Raw genomic sequence first — 18,309 nt, 5'->3', positions numbered from 1 at the left:
AAGAGTAGTGAAGCACACACGTAAGAAATATGTATGATCAGTAGGCCAGCCTCCAGGACCAATGTAGCAGGTGACCTACCAGCTCTCAAACCCAGATGAAACAGGTAAGCCACCAGTCCCAGATCCCCAACCATGCAACAGCTATGCTTCTAGACCCAAAGGCCCTGAAAAAGCAAATCAGTGACCAGGTCCCTAGGTCTTGGTGAAAGAAGTCTGGGACAGTGCCCCCCATGCCCCAGGAGTAGAAATCAACTTTAAAAGTCATGAAATAGGCTGGAAAATGAGAAAGAAAAAAATCTCTGGCCATACAAAACTACTACAGTGATGGAGACGATTAAAACACAAACTCAGAAAAGGACAACAATATCAACATGTCTACATGTGAAGCCTCAAAAAGAAACGAATTAGTCTCAGGCCCAAAAAGTCCTTCTGGAAGTGCTCAAAAAGGATTTTAAAAATCAAATAAGAGAGGAAGAAGAAAAATTGGGAAAAGAAATGAGAGGTATGCAAGAAATTCACGAAACAAAAATCAATAGCTTGGTAAAGGAAGCACAAAAAGATGGAAAGAGATGTACAAAAATCCACTGAAGAAAACAACTCCTTAAAAAGTAGAACTGACCAAATGGAAAAGGAGGTACAAAAGCTAACTGAGTAAAATAATTCCTTAAAAATTAGAATTGGGCTAATAACTTGATGAGATATCAAGAAACAAACAAAATCAAAAGAATGGAAAAAATAGGAGAAAATGTAAAATACCTCATAGGAAAAACAACTGACCTAAAAAATAGATCTGGGAGAGAGAAATCAAGAATTACTGGAGTACTTGAAAGCCTTGATCAAAAAAGAGCTGGGACTGCATCTTTCCTTTTTTAATATATATATATATATATATATATTTGTTTATTAATTTTTAAAAAATTTCACCAGTTACATGTAAAAACAATTTTTAACATTCATTTTAAAACTTTGAGTTCCAAATTTTCTACTTTCCTTCCTCCTTGCTCTACCCTTCATTGAGAAGGCAAGCAATTCCATATAGGTTATACATGTTGTGTGGGATGAAAGACCCTCACCAATTAAAAGTTAATAAGGAGCCATCTCAGGATGGAAAGAGAAATAAATTTTATTCAGTTCTGGAGAATCGGGCGTTCTCTGCTAGCACAGAGCAGAACCAGCAAAGGAGGTGCTTTACAAGGGGCAAAGCACCAATAATTATACCTAACACAAGAGAATTCCTGCCCACCTCTGACCCTTCTCACCATTGGCTGGGTGGTGGGCTTACAATCTGAGCATGAAAGCTAGACAAAGAACCGGGAAATTGAGGCATGGAAACTCCAATTCCATTCCCTTAGTTAGTGATTACAACTGAGGTGACATCTATAAATCTAAAGAAGGAGAATAGGATAAGGGGAGGGGGAGACCCTCTCCATTCTCTTACAGTACTTTTACAGTAAAGGAAAGCAGGTCACAGTGACCCTATTCTTACTGAGCAAATCTTTAAACCAGAACCAGAAGAAAGAACAAAAAATTTCAGGGTAAACTTTCCCAGAGGCTGAGTCATCAGACTCTCATGGTCTCAGAATTTTTTTTTTACTTCCCTATTTCTTGATTTTTAAACATTTCTTGATATAGATATAGATATAGATATATATATATATTTATACATATCTTCTCTGTGAAGTCTTCACATTTTATTTACCTCACACAATATGTAGTCGTACAAAACATATCCATAATAGTACTGTTGTGAAAGAAAACATAAACCAAAAAAACCCTCAAGAAAAATAAAGTACAAAAAGGTATGCTTCAATCTGTATTCAGACACCATAAGTTTTTTCTCTGGGGATGGATAGCCTTTTTTCATCATAAATCCTTCAGAGTTGTCTTGGATCGTTGTAATGCTGAGAATAGTTAGTCATTCACAGTTGATCATCTTACAATAATGCTGTTACTTTGTACACAGTACATTTCGCTTTGCATACACAAGTCTTTGCTTACACAAGTCTTCCCAGGTTTTACTTAGAGCATCCTGTTCATCATTTCTTATAGTACAATAGTATTCCATCATAATCACATACCATGACTTGTTCAGCCATTCCCCAACTGACGGATATCTTCTCAATTTCTAATTCTTTGCTTCCAGAAATGAGCTGCTATAAATATTTTTGTACATATAGGTCCTTTTCCTTTTTAAAAATCTCTTTTGGGATACAGACCTACTAGTGGTATTGCTAACACAAAAGGGCACGTGGGGTTTTATAGCCCTTTGAGCATAGTTCTGAATTGTCCTATAGAATGGTTGAATCAGGTCACAACTCCACCAACAGTGCATTATAGTCTCATTTTTTCCCACATCCCCTCCAACTGTTATTTACTTTTTCTACAGGACAGCATCTTTCAAGAAATTATCAAAGAAAACTGCCCTCATATCCCAGAAAAGAGGGTAAAATAGTAATTGAAAGAATTCACCAATCACCTGCTGAAAGAGATTCCAAAATGAAAACACCTGGGAATACTATAGCCAAATTCCAGAGCTCCCCAGTCAAGGAGAAAATATAGCATCTAAATTTCTAAAGGATAAGTTATATGAGTTACAAGAGGAAAAAGATACTACTGGGGGACCCCAACTTCCTCCCCTCAGAACTAGATAAATTTAACCACAAAATAAGCAAGCAAGAAGTTAATAAGGTGAGCAGAATTTTAAAAAAGTTAGGTATGACAGACCTCTGGAGAAAATTGAATGTATAGAAATATATACCTTACCTTACCTTATATTCATACCTTTCTCTTAGCAGTACATGGCACCTACACAAAAATTGACCATGTATTAGGGCATTAAAAACCTTACAATCAAATGCAGAAAGTCAGAGATATTAAATGCATCCTTTTCAGATCATGACCCAATAAAAATTACATTTAACAAGGGGCTGTGATAACATAGACTAAAAATTATTTGGAAACTAAATTATCTAATCCTAAAGAATGAATGGATCAAAGAAGAAATCATAAAAACAATCAATGTTTTCATCAAAGGGAATGACAATAATGAGACAACATACCAAATACATGGGATGCAGCCAAAGCAGCATATGGGGGAAATTTTATATCAATATAAATGCTTATATCAGTAAAATAGAGAAAGGGGAGATCAATGAATTGGGCATACAACTGAAAAAAAGCTAGAAATAGGATAAATTAAAAATCCCCAATTAAACACCAAATTAGAAATCCTAAAGACCTAAGGAGAGGTTAATAAAATTGAAAGCAAGAAAATCATTGAACTAATAAATAAAACTAAGAGCTGGTTTTATTTAAAAAATAATCCAATGGTTAATTTGATTTTTAAAAAAGAAAGAAGAAAGCAAAATTATCAGTATCTAAAATGACAAGACCAAATTCACCACCAATGAAGAGGAAATTAAAGGCATAATTAGAAGCTATTTTGCCCAATCACGCACTAAGAAACCTGACAAAGTAAAATGAATGAACATTTACAAAAATATAAACTGCCCAGATTAACAGAAAAGGAAATAGAACACTTAAATATCTCCACTTTAGAAAAAGAAATTGAACAAGACATCAATGAGCACCCTAAGAAAAAATCTCCCAGACTAGATGGATTTAAAAGTGAATTCTACTAAACATTTAAAGAACAATTAATTCCAGGACAATATAAATTATTTGGAAAAGTAGGTGAAGGAGTCCTACCAAACTCCTTTTTATGACACAAATATGGTGCTGATACCTAAACAGGGAAGAGCAAAAACAGAGAAAGAAAACAGAGAAAGATGAATTTCCCTAATGAATATTGATGCAAAATGTTTATTTTATTTTTAAAAAGAAATTGATTTTAAACTTATTTTTAGTTTTCAACATTCACTTTTATCAGATTTTGAGTTCCAAATATTTTTTCCCTCCCACCCATCCCTCCCCTCTCCTAAGGTGGCAAACAATCTGATATAGGTTATATAGATGCAAATTTTTTAGGTAAAATACTAGCAAGGAAATTACAGCAATATATCACAAGGATCATATGACCAGGTGGGATTTATAACAGGAATGCAGGACGGTTCAATATTAGAAAAACTCTCAGCATAATTGACCATATCAGTAACAAAACCAACAGAAATCACATGATTATCTTAATACATGTAGAAAAAGCTTTTGACAAAATATAGCACCTATTCCTATTAGAAACACTAGAGAGCATAGGATTAAAGGTAGCATTCCTTAAAATGATAAGTATTATCTATATAAAACCATCAGCAATCATTATCTGTAATGAGGATAAGCTAGAAGCCTTCCCAATAAGATCAGGGGTGAAGCTAGGATGCCCATTATCACCATTATTGTTTAATATTGTACTAGAAATGTTAGTTTTAGCAATAAGAGAAAAAAAATTGAAGGAATTGGAATAGGCAATGAGGAAACAAAACTATCACTCTTTGCAGATGATATGATGGTATACTTAGAGAACTCTATAGTAGCAACTAAAAAACTACCTGAAATAATTAACAAATTTAGCAAAGCTGCAGGATATGAGATCAACCCATATAAATCGTCAACATTTCTGTTTATTACCAGCAAAGCCCAGCAGCAAAAGACAGAAAGAAAAAAAATCTACTTAAAATAACTGTAGACAAAATAAAATAATTGGGAGTCTACCTGCCAAGACAAACCCAGGAACTACATGAACACAATTACAAAATACTTTTCACAGAAATTAAGTCAGGTCTAAACAATTGGAAAAATGTCAATTACTCATGGGTAGGCTGAATCAATATAATAAAAATGACAATTCTACTGAAATTAATTTACTTATTCAGGGCCATACTCATCAAACTATCAAAAATTATAGAGCTAGAAAAAGATAACAAAATTCATCTGGAGGAATGAAAAGGTCAAGAATATCAAGGGAATTAATGGGAAAAATGCAAAGGAAGGTAGCCTAGCTCTATCAGATCTAAAATTATAATATAGAATGGCAACCATCAAACCTCTCTGGTACAGGCTAAGAAATAGATCAGTGGATCAGTGGAATAGAATAGGTATACAAGACAAAGTAGTAAATGACCATAGTAATATAGTGTTTGCTGAACCAAAGACCCCAACTTATGGGATAAGAACTCACTATTTGACAAAAACTTCTGGGAAATATGGAAAACAATATGACAGAAACTAGGCATAAAGTAGACCAACAACTTACTCTATACATCAAGATAAGGTCAAAATGGGTACATGATTTAGACATAAAGGGAGACACATAAACATATTAAGAGAGTAAGGAATAGTTTACCTGTCAGATCTTTGGATAAGGGAATAATTTATGACAAAATGAAATAGAGTGCATTATGAGATATAAAATAGATAATTTGATTATATTAAACTGAAAAGGTTTTACACAAGCAAGTCCAATGCATCCAAGGAAAGTGAAAAGCTACAAAACCATTTTTACAGTAATGTTCTCTCATAAGGGCTCCATTTCTCAAATATATAGCACATTGAATCAAATTTGTCAAATTATAAGTCATTTCCCAATTGAAAAATAGTCAAAGTATATGAAGAGGCAGTTTTCAGATGAAGAAATCAAAGTCATCTATAGTCATAAGAAAAATACTCAAAAATCACTATTGATTAGAGAAATGTAAAGTAAAACAAATCTGAGGTACCACCTCACACCTATCAAATTGGCAAATATGACAAAAAAGGAAAATGCTACATATTGGAGGGGGTGTGGGAAAATTGGGACACTATTGCATTGTTGATGGAGTTGTGAACTGATTCAACCATTCTGGAGAGCAATTTGGAACTATGCCCAAAGGGCTATAAAACTCTGCATACTCTTTGATCCAGCAATACCATATCTATACCCCAAAGAGATCTAAGAAAATGGAAAAAGATCTTTATGTACAAAAATATTTTAGTGGCCTTTTTGTTGTGGCAAAGAATTAGAAATTGAGGGGATGCCCATCAACTGGGGAATGGCTGAACAAGTTGTGGTATATGATTGTGGTGTAATACTATTATGCTATAGACAATGATGAGCAGGATGCTTTCAGAAAAACCTGGAAAGACATACATGAACTGATTGAAGTGAAGTAAGCAGAATCAGGAAAACACAGTATACAGTAACAGCAACGTTGTATGATAATCAACTATGAATGATTTAGCTATTCCCAGCCAAGACCAAACTATTCCCAGACAATGAACCAAGACAATTCCAAAGGTCTCATGAGGAAAAATGCCATTCACTTCCTGAGAAAGAACTGATGAAATCTGGATGCAGATTGAAGCATCCTATTTTTATTTTCTTTATTTTTTTTCTTTTGGTCTGTTTCTTCTTTCACAACATGACTAATATGCAAATATGTTTTACATGGTTACTCATAAATAACCTATATCGAATTGCTTACCAGATTAGGAAGCAGGAAGGGCAATAGGAAGGGAGAAAATTTGGAACTCAAAATTTTTAAATGAATGTTAAAATTTGTCTTTACATGTAATTAGGAAAAAAACCAGTATAAGCATCTTAAAAAATTAAAAAATGACTTATGAATGATAAATAAAAATAAAAAAGTAAAGATAATAATCCTTAACAATATGGAGGTTCAAAAACAATAGAACTCAATAATCCAATGTTTGATAAAGTAGAAAATACAAATTACCTAAGGGGAAAACTCATGCTTTGATTAAAATTGTTGGGAAAATTGGAAAGTCTGGCAGATATTAGGCTTAGACCAGTACCTTTACACCATATTCCACAATATATCCTAAATGGGCATGTGGCCTTAATATTAAAGAGCATACAATTAAAACAATGAGAGGAGAAACAGATCATATACTCCTCACCATTATGGGTAAAGATATTCTTAACTAAAGAAGAGATAAAGATTATGGCAGAAGATAGAATAGATAACTGATTATTTGAAACTGAAAAACTTCTGCACAGATGTTAATGCATCTAGAATAAGAAGTGGTTGAATGGGAAAAAATCTTCTTATCAAATACAGCAATAGCAACACCAACTACTGTAATAGCCATTCTCCAAGAGATAAATGATCAAAAGATTTGCACAAATAGTTCATAAAGGAATTGCAAAGTATTCACAACCATACAAAAATGCTCCAAATCATTCAGTATGAGAGAGATGCAAATAAAAGCAACTCTGAAGTTTTACTTCACACTTTGCAAATTGGTAAAAAGGACAAAAAAATGGTAATAGTCAATGTTGGAAGGGCTGTGGAAGGATAGGCACACTAATACATTGCTGGTAAATCTGTGAAATGGTATAACCATTTTGGAAATCAGTTTGGAATCATGCAAACAAAGTGACTAAAATATCCATACCCTGTGAACTAGAGACTCCATTTGATGGGCTTATACCCCATCAATAAGAAGAAAGTTCCTATATACTCCAAAATATTTATAGTAGGACTTTTTGTGCTAGCTAAGAATTGCAAACAAAGTTGATGCCCCTCACTTAGAGAATGGCTAAAGAAATTGTGGTACATGAGTGTAATAGAATATTTCTGTACTGTGAGAAAGATGAATAATTAACAATATCGACAATAATAACTAACATTTATATAGCTTTATAATTATTTATAATTATTATCTCGTCTGATCTTCACAATGACCCTGTGAGGCAGGAGAGATTATTATCTCAATTTACACATGAGGAAACTGAGGCAAATAGAGGCTAAGTGATTTGCTCAGGGTCACACAAATAGTAAGTGGCTGAGACTGGATTTGAACTCAAGTCTGTTCTGACTTCAGGCCCAGACCTCTCTTAGCTGTGCCACCTAGAAAACTGAAGTCTGGAAAAATCTAAATGAATTGATGGAGAGCCAAGAAAACAATATATACAATAACTGCGACAATATAAATGGAAAACAACCACACAACAAAAATTCAAAAGTAAATTTAACAAATTTATAAAAGTCAGGCAGAACTCAAATGAAGGTACATAAGAAGACATTCCCAAACTACCCTGTCATGGAGGTGGGAGGTCCACAGTTAAATATTACATGTCTTCAGACTTTTTCAATGTATTGATCAGTCATGCTGACTTTTTTCCTTTCTAAAAAAATACTTTTTCTCATATAGGATGACTCTTTAGGAGGGGTAGGGTAGTGGATTCTTAGGGTAAAGTGTACTACAAACTAAAAGTGAGCTAGTGGTATGATGTGATAGTCCCCCAAAGCAAATGTAATCCTAGGTGGCATTAAGAAAGGCATAGCTCCTATAAATAGAGAAGTGATGCTGTCTCTGAGTAACTCTCATCAGACTAGCCACAAAGAGAATACAGTATGGAAACCTGTTATGTTGAGACCCAGAACAGCACATTTAAATGCCTAGAAACTAGTTTGGCTTTACTACTCAGCCACTGCTCTAAGATCCTAATTCTCTCTAAAATTCTTTGGAACTAAGATGCCACAAATCATCTCATTGCTGATCTTGAAGAAGTTACTTCTCTGGGCCTTACTTGTCTCACCTAGGAAATAAAGTATTTGGATGGTCGGGATAACTCATTTCAGCAGTTATCCAGTTAATCCAAGGCTGAGTTACTCTTCCTGAGATTGCCTGCTCCGGATTAGTGAAAATGTACTACCTACCCCCAATGAATTGAATGCAACCCAAAAATGTTCTCTTGATTGGGGAAGAAGAATGCTGGGAATATGGTTTCTACCTCACTTGTTCTCTACTATTAAGCTCACCTGGCATATAGCCAAAAGGCGAGATGTGACATCCCTGGCCTGGGTACGTAATGTTTTAATGAAAATTGTACATGCCCAAAAATAACCCTGTTGGTAGATCCATCTGTGTTTCATTTGCACCTACATTTATAGGTATCCTCAGGCCACTGGCCCAGAAATAGAACTTCCCAACTGAGTTTTGTCTTATTTTTTTCAGGGTAACTTCAGATGTTTCAGTGATGAAATTTTTTCAGCCCATCCAAAGAGAAAAAAACGCAAGGGGCATCAGCCCTCTGGGAGCTAACTTTTTGCTTTGGTAAATATATATATTTGTTGTGAATAACTGAGGATTATTCAGATAACAGCTTGTTTGGAGAACAAAAGAAATATCTCTCTGGATAACAGAGGAAGAGTGCACCACAGACTGCTTGTTATCTCAGACATGTATATTTGATGTGTTCATCACACAAAGACCTCCTTTTGTGAAGCCAAAGGAGTTATTCTTCTCTTTGCCAGTTTCCATGTAAAGTGCTTTTAAATGTCAATGGAAAAACTTCATCAAAGATGAAATTCCCCAAAATAGCAGCATTGCACTAGTAGTGAGAAAAAAAAAACACACCAGAAGCTTAGTTACTAAAAGAAAAGCAAAGTTAGGATCTTATATAATCCCTGCATTACAAGGCTCAGCAATCCCAGGATGCACAAGGTATTTTATGGAAAAATTCCTGAAGCTGTTGAGGTGGTGTGGTGTGTGTGTGTGTGTGCGCGCGTGCAAGTGTGTGTGTATGGAGAGAGAGAGAGAGAGAGAGAGAGAGAGAGAGAGAGAGAGAGGGAGAGAGAGAGAGAGATTGTTTTACAGAGATTCCTGGGAAGAAAAGGAGAGAGGGAAAGACATTCAAAAGGCAAATGATGTTCATCTTGAAAGGAGACATATGAATCTCCTTAGTACCCCTGACATATTCTCCCAGTGTCTGCATTCAGAGGGATGGTGAGAGACAATGATCATAGAGATACTTTCTGTGGTACAGTTACAGTATTATGAACTATATCTGGTGGGGTGAGACTACCAATATGTTGGGTTGTTATCCATTTTCCACCCAGTTGCTATATCGAGGGGACGGTGCTGATGAATTACCCTTTTCTATATCTAAGCAAGGAGCCTTTCCTGCTCCCTCTTATCAAAAAAATCACCAGCTGCCATATTCTCACTGTGGACTGTCTCTTCCTCATTAACTATTTTGTTCGCTCCCTATTTATGTTCTAATTCATCCACATTGTATAACAATGGCCTTGACTATATGATTATTTAGAGAGTTCTGAAAGTATGTGTGTGTATGTGGGATAGAGGGGGAAAGGTAGATATTGCTGGAAAAAAGCACAACAGACTCACTCAGTGCTTGGTTGTGGAAATAGCCCCTGGCTACTGCATCTGGTCTTGGACTGGCCCTAGCTGATCTTTCCAAGGGACTGCAAAGAATTTTGGCTTCAGAGGAAGAATGTACCCCAAGCCCCAAAGCCCATTCACATGAAACTCTTTCGTCATTGCCAAAGATCTATGCTCTGAGCTTGTTCGTGGTGGTACTTGGTGATTGGAGGGAGAAGAGAGATTCATTCTCTTCATTCTCTTTGAATCTTCTACTTTCCAGCATCGAGACAGAAGATGTGTAGTATTCCAACTTCTCTTCAGAGCCATGAAAAGGAAAAAAAAACTTGGAAGAAGAAGTGATATGAGAGAAGCTGTCAGTCTCTATCATGTTCCTCTCTACCACCTGCTACACACGAGATTTTCATAGAATTTCTCCTTTGGGAGAGAGCTAATTCACACTCTATTGTCTGGTGTATATGTTTACTTTCTCTGATTTCTATTTTGCTATTGATTTGGATAGATGGATTTCTTCTCTAAAAATAAAGGTAAAGAGGACATGAATTCAGTAGTGCCTATGTGGCACAAGAGACAAGGATTTAGAGAGGTTATGGAGCTAGAAGTAGAAAGACTGAGTAACTCATTGGATGTAGGAGGGTGGGGGAGGGAGAGAGAAGAATCAAAGCATAACCTTGAAGTTATGAACTTGGGTATCTGATGGCAGGTGCCTTCAATGCAAACAGGGAAAGAGTAGGCTAGGGAGGGGATAGATATGAGTTCCATTTTACATTAAATTTGACCTTTGGTAATTCAGTTATAAATATTCCTTTGTCATTTCCTCAGGAGCAAAGGAAAAGAAAATGGAAGACATTGGCTATGCATTTCAAGGTGTGGAGTAGATTGTCTACTGGGGATGGCTTTTTCTTTTGAGGTAAACTGAGATGAAGTAGTTGTTGTAGGGGGACAGAGGAGATAAGGTTTGGAATTAATATTGAGAGGAGTATGATTAAGTTTCAATCCTGGAAGAATAAGAAAATTGCTATATCACAGGGAAGAACCAGTTGATATTAGATAATATAAATTTATATTGAACTCTGTCACAGTCCAAAAGTGCAGCAGAGGCCAGAGCCTGGCATTGTTACAAGGCCTTAACTGAGGAACTAAAACCAGAGAGGAGTCAATCAAAGTAAACACTGACCAATATAAAAATTTTTTAGATCTAGATAGCCCTCTTCAAAGAAGGGATGAGTAACTTTATAATAAATGTAGCAGTGACTCAAAGAAGACCTTTCTATAAGGACTACACGAATACTAAGAAGAAACAAGGATAAAAAAATGAAATAAAAATTCTGTTGGAAAAAAATAGGAAGAAGTTAAATAGAAAAGAACATGGTAAAACTTGCTCATGTAATAGATGCCCTAAAAATTAGAACAGATTAAACAGAATCGATGACTGTATGTGATGGCAAGAAATATTAGAATAAAGGAAGAAAGGAAAGAGGGAGGGAAGAAGGGAAGTAAGGAAAGAGACAAGGTGAGAGGACGGAAAGGAGAGAGGGAAAGAAGGTTGAAGGAAAAAGGGAGAAAAGAAGGGAAGGAAGGAGGGACTATAGGAAGGAATGAAATAAAATTTTATTAAGTGCTTATTATGTGCTAGACACAGAGCTAATCACTGGGGATTCAGATAGAAGCAAAAAGATAGTCTTTGACTTCAAAGAATTTACATTTTAATTGGGGGAGACAATACATAAAATTGGAGCTTAAACTCTGGAAGTGGTCAGAGATGAAGGTACCTTGCACGGAAACACAGTTTTGGTGTTCTGAAGATCAAGAACAGCTCTGGGAGGAGAACAGGTTTCAGAGAAGTCATGAAGGAAGGGGACTGAGAAAAGGGCATTAGATTTGAAATGATTGGTAACTTTGGAGAGAGCAGTTTCAGTTGAATGATGAAGTCTGAAGCCATACTACAGAGAATTATGAATTTAGTGAGAGGAAATAAAGTGGAGACATTGATTGTAGACAGTTTTCTCAAAGAATTTAGCCATGAAAGAGAGGAGACATATAGGATGATAGCTAGCAGAGGTAGTTGAATGGAGAGTTTTTTTTTTAATGGGGGCATCATAGGTGTCTTTGTAGGCAGCAAGGAAGCCATCATTAGATAGAGAAAAATTCAAGATTAGTGAGAATGGGAAGATGTTGGCATGTTAGGATGCAGAAGAACCCAGATCCCCAACAAATACTCCATTTTGGCTTACAGATGCATCTCTCTACAAAGAGATAGAAAGAATTACTTCTAGACAACTGTATCAACAATGCTGCTTGCAGCTGCTGTGGGGGTGTAAGACCAATTAACACCAGCACACAGGAGGGCTGCTAGCACAGGTTCTTTGATCTACTTTTCTAAAGGAAAGCAACTTTAAAGGGGTCAACAATCTTACTTTACTCAAACATACACACACACACACACACACACACCATTCACTTAGTTCAGGGGAAGAATCAATACCCTGAATTTCAGAGTAAATACAAGCAGAAATTACAAGCAGAAATTATATAGACAGAGCAAATAACACAAATCAGCACACAGGCTTCTGTCTGTCCTTCACAATACATATATAGTTACCAGAGAGAGAAGCACCAACATCTGAGTTTTCAAAGGGGGGGGTATTCCTTAGCAGCTATCCACAGTCTCATCTGGCTATATCATATGAACACTCTTCCCATGAGTGAGCCCCAAAGCAAAATGCCAACCTCTGAGTATATATACATTTCTTCAGAGTCAGACAGCATCACAACCCTCGTGACCCAGGCTCATGTGACTTAGGCTTCCAAGTGATTTAAGCAGGTCACAAGAGTCTGTTAATGGACAGGAAAGATCTTCCCATCAAGCAAAAAAAAAAAAAACATTAACAATACAACTCTAGGGAATCCAAGAATCAAAAGATTGAAAAAAATTAAGAAAAAGATAACTGATATCAAAGTCCATTTTAGAAACAGGATAGGACAATGAACTGTAAAAGCAAAAAAACAAAACAAAACAGGATTAATAGGAGGAGAGGAAGAGAATTTTAATGAGCTTTTTAACCTAGAAAAAATAGTAGAAGAATTAGATAACTAGCAGAGTACTCTGGGGGAGTAGGAAAATCTAACCTACTTGGCCTTCAGGGGACCAGGATTGCTAGTGTTGTATATTTAAATCTTTGGGTTCCAAACTGGTCTAATATTTTATAGACCACTTATAGGGCATGACCAAGTTTCTTCAACTGATCTGATCACACTTCCTGTGCAACCGTATTCTAATTGGTCCAATGGCTTTTAAGGACATTTAAATTGATTGAGGACATTTCCAATCAATAATGATTGATTCCGCAGAGACATATTCTCACTCGGATAAAGTATGAGTGACAACATCCTGACACTTTAAGTAGGTTGGGATGATTTAGCTGCTTGAGTTAATCAACCCTCATAGTTACTCATTAGTAGGTTTTCAATCATTTCAATCTTGTCTGACTCTTCGTGACCCCATTTTAGGTTTTCTTGGCAAAGATACTGGAGTGGTTTGCTATGAACTTCTCCAGTTCATTTCACAGATGAGGAAACTGAGGCAAAGAGGGTCCAGTGACTTGCTCAGGGTCACACAATTAGTAAGTATCTGAGGCCAGATTTGAACTTGGAATATGAGTTTTTCTGACTTCAGGTCCAGTGCTCTCTCTATTGTATCACCTAGCTGCCTCCATAGGTATTCAATAGCTTCTACAAACACCCTCCAATTATGGCCACAAACTGCATCTTATCCCACTCTCCCTTTACTCTTTTTAATCATAGGCAGAAGAATTGGGATTGTCCAATGTCAACGAGCACTGTAACAAGTCAATATAAAAATCTTAGGTAGTAAATTCATTCTGGAAAATATTGCTAACAATCTTGTAATGGCACCGGTATCTACCAGGCTTCCACTCTCCCGCATGAAAAAGAAAGTACTTTTCCCTAAAGGCAACAAAGTTGTCCCCACTATTTGAATGGCTCCAGCCTCTTTTGATGTAATTTCCTGATTCTCTAAGAGCACAAAAACTCCTGCCCACGTGTACTCCAAAACACTCCAACTTGGTGAATGCCTGAAAACTACAGGAATCACCACACTCTGTCCTACTGAGCAGACATATTTCCATATGGAGATGAGGAGAGGCATGCTTATAGAATCTAAGTGCTACTGCCTTTGTTGCAAGAACTTCTCTGTACATTACATACATTATACATTACTAAGCCTTTCAACAGTCTTTTGAGAGAGGTAACACAAGGATTATCAGTTTCATTTTACAGATATTAAAATAGATTCTGAGGAGGCAGAGCCAAAATGATGGTGAAAAGGTAGGAATTTGCCTGAGCTTTCCCTAGTTTCCCCTGAAACAACTTTAAATCACACCTCAAAATGAATTCTGCAGTGACAGAGCCCAAAATGGATGAGGTGAAACGATTTTCCAGCCCAAGACAACTTAAAAGGACTGCAGGAAAGGTCTGTTTTACTTAGGTAAATGGAAGCTCAGTCTGGCGTGGGCAGTATGCAGGCAAGCGACAAGGATGCCCCTAGCACCAGCACAGATCAGCCCTGTGCTTCTGGCTCAACAGGCCAGCAGAGCAGTGGGCCAGCTGTGAGGCTTCCAGCTCCGGCACAGCAGATTAGCGGTTAGGTTAGTAGGTTAGCGGGTTAGCAAGTTTGCAGGTCTGGAGGCCCCTGGCACAGCAGGCTAGAGTAGGCCAGGTGACCCCAGTGTGGCAGCTGAGCTGCCCACACCAAAGGCCCTGACATAACAAGCCAATGATCGTCCCTCTGACACCTGGTTTGGACAATGCTCCCTGTGCCCTAGAATCAGTGCTCAACTTTAAAAGTAACAAAATAGGCTCTAAACGGACAAAAACCAGAAAAAGCCCTGACTGTACAAAACTGCTATGGCCACAGGGAAAATGAAAACACAAACTCAGAGGAGGACAATGTCAAAAGGCCTACATGCGAAGCCTCAAAGAGAAGTATAATTTGGTTCCAGGCCCCAAAAGCCCTCCTGGAAGAGCTCAAAAAGAATTTTAAAAATCAAATAAGAGAGGTAGAAGGAATGTTGGGAAAAGAAATGAGAGTTATGCAAGAGAAATCATGAGGAAAGGAGTCAACAGCTTGGAAAAGGAAGTGCAGAAAAAGTAAACAACTCCTTAAAAAGTATGATTGGCCAAATGGAAAAGGAGGTACAAAAATCCACTGAAGAAAACAACTCCTTAAAATAGATTCTGAGATGAAACAGCTTTGTTATTGTCATTGTTAAGTCATTTTTACTTCTGTCTGGCTCTTCATGAGCCCATTTGGGGTTTTCTTGGCAAAGATACTGGAGCAGTTTGCCATTTCCTTCTCCAGCTCATTTTACAGGTGAGGAAATAGGCAAATAGGATGAAGTGACTTGCCCAGGGTCACCCAGTTAGTAAGTGTCAGAAGCTGGATTTGAACTCAGGGAGATGAATCTTCCTGACTCCAGGTCTGCCACTTACTCATGAAACAGCTAGTAAGCGGCAGACTCAGGACTTATATCCAGGCCTTCTGATTCCAAATACATCATTGGACAGCTAGGTGGTGCAGTGGATAGAGCCCTAGGCCTACAGTCAGAAAGACCTGATATCAGAACTGGTCTCAGCTGTGTGACCCTGGACAAGTCACTTAATCCTGTTTGTCTCAGTTTCCTCATCTGTCAAATGAGCTGAAGAAGGAAATGGCAAACCCCTCCTGTATCTCTGCCAAGGAAATCCCAAATAGGGTTGTGAGCAGTTGAACGTTACTGAAACAACTGAGTGACAACGATAGCACCTACCTGGTGGGGTTGTTGCGATGATCAAATAAGATAATATTTACAAAGTGCTTAGTACAGTGCCTGGCACATGGTCAGCACTTAACAAATGCTTTCTTAATTTCTTTCTTTCTTTTTTTTTTTTTTTTTGCTTTTTGGCAGGGCAGTTGGGGTTAAGTGACTTGCCCAAGGTCACACAGCTAGTACATGTGTCAAGTGTTTGAGGCTGGATTTGAACTCAGGTCCTCCTGACTCCAGGGCCGGTGCTCTACTGACTGCGCCACCTAGCTGCCCCTGCTTTCTTAATTTCACCTTGATTATTCCATGACTCTTTTCCTGATGATTTGTTATCTCGTGGTATCTTGAGAAGAAATTAAGAATAGAACCTCAAGTCTCCCTCCCGCCAAAATGAGGCCTTTCACCAAGAGCTCCTAATTCTCCCCTCCTGCTTTTCTTACATCACTCAAATGCCTTTTCCCATTATCTCCTCTTTCACTTTTGTCTATGAAGAGCTGACCCTTCTCATTGCCAAAGCAAACCCCACTACACATATCCTTGATCCTATTCTCTCCTAAATTTTCTAGCAGATTTCCCTCGTTATCATTCCTCCATTCTCTCTTGTCTTTAATCTCTCCCTATTTACTGGCTTCTTCCCTACTGCCTGCCCACAAACTCATATTTCCTCCATCTTTAAAAAATCCTTGCTTGATCTTAGCCCTCCCACTCAGGGATCCGATAGCTTCTGTCCCATGATCAGCTAATCTTTGAGAAAGCCATCTGCCCTAGGTACCTCTACTTTGTTTCCTGAGCCCCCTGCACTCTGACTTCTGAACTTATTCAAGTGAAGCTGCTCTCTTCAAAACTAACAATGATATCTTAATTGCCACATCTAACTACCGTGCATCTTTTCCATTCTCTGTTTTCTGGACTTCTCTATACTCTACCACTGTTGATCATTTCTGCTTTCCTAGTTTTCACAAAACTTTTCTCTGTCTTTCATTCCACTCCTGGCTATGCTTCTGACTCTAAGTTGCCTTCTCACTCCAAAACTTCCCTTTGCCTTGTCATTCTCCTTCTCTCTTTGTTAAGTTCCTTATGAAGTCTTTATTCTCCTCCCAGCTCTGCTTCAGAGTTGATATCTTATCTCTCGCCTGTTTCTTTTAAGCTCCCATTTATGTGTTGTCTTCCCTCATTAGAAAGTAAGTTCCAGAAGGGTGGGGACTGTCTTTTTGCCTGTATTTTTTCCCCCAGCACTTATCTCACTTTCTGGCACATAATACTTTAGAGTAATTAATAAATGCTTTTTTGCCTGCCTAACAGTCTGGCAAAGTTGCCCAACCTTCCTAATCTCTTTGGCTGGGTCTTTATCCAGGCTACACCTTCTAAACCACAGGTTTCCTTCAGTTTCTATCCTGAGTCCTTTTGTCTTCTCCCTCAATACTACGGAACTCATTATCTTTTCCTTCAATTCTTACTCCCCCAACTTTCCTATCACTGTTGAGAGTACCACCAACCTCTCTGTCACCTTGACTTGCAACTTAGGTGTTATCCTCTACTCCTTATTCTCTCTCACATCCCATATCCAATTAATTGTCAGGTCCTGTTATTTCTGCCTTCCTTGCATCACTTCTCTCACATATTCCCTTTGGTCCTCTGATTCTGCAGCCACTCTCTGGGGCAGCATTAACAACCTTATGCCTGAACTATTGTAATAGCCTGCTGGTTGGTGTCTGTGCCTCAAATCTCTCCCCACTCCAAACCTATCTTCCATTCGGCTGATTTTCCTAAAAGGCAAGTCTGACCATGTGACCATCCATTTAATACACCCAAGTGGCTTCCTATTACCTCTAGGATAAAATATAAAGCTCTCTGTATAGCTTTTAAAGCCATTCATAACCTGGCCCCTTCCTACCTTTCACTTCATGCCATGTATTCTGTGATCTGGTGATACTGGTGTCTTTCTTTGTTTTCCCAGGGCTTGGCACTGTGCCTGGCATGTAGTAGGTTCTTAATAAATGTTTATTGACTACCCACTATGGATGTATATCTAGTTATTTACATATCATGTCCTCCATTATATTTGAGCTCCTTGAGATCAGGGATTGTATTTTTTGTCTTTCTATGTATTCCTGACACAATGACCAATTGATAAATGTTTGCTAGTGGCTGTTGACTATTAATGATGCCTTTCTAAATAACATGGTATAGAAAATGCAAAGCTGTAATTTTAAAAAGTTAATAAAATGTTTATTTCTGATCTAAACATGACCAGAAAACTAACTTTTGATAGGGTTAAGTAAAGAAAAAAATAATTTATTTGATCAAATACTAGGTGCTTTGTAGATTACCTTCAGAATTGTAATAGCAACAACTCATTATTATTACCCAGTGATACCTTAATGTTGGCTGATTTTTTAAAGGAGAT

This window comes from Trichosurus vulpecula, chromosome 9 (genome assembly GCF_011100635.1).
Source record: "Trichosurus vulpecula isolate mTriVul1 chromosome 9, mTriVul1.pri, whole genome shotgun sequence".
Classification (NCBI taxonomy): domain Eukaryota; kingdom Metazoa; phylum Chordata; class Mammalia; order Diprotodontia; family Phalangeridae; genus Trichosurus; species Trichosurus vulpecula.
This window is presented reverse-complemented; position numbering follows the sequence as displayed.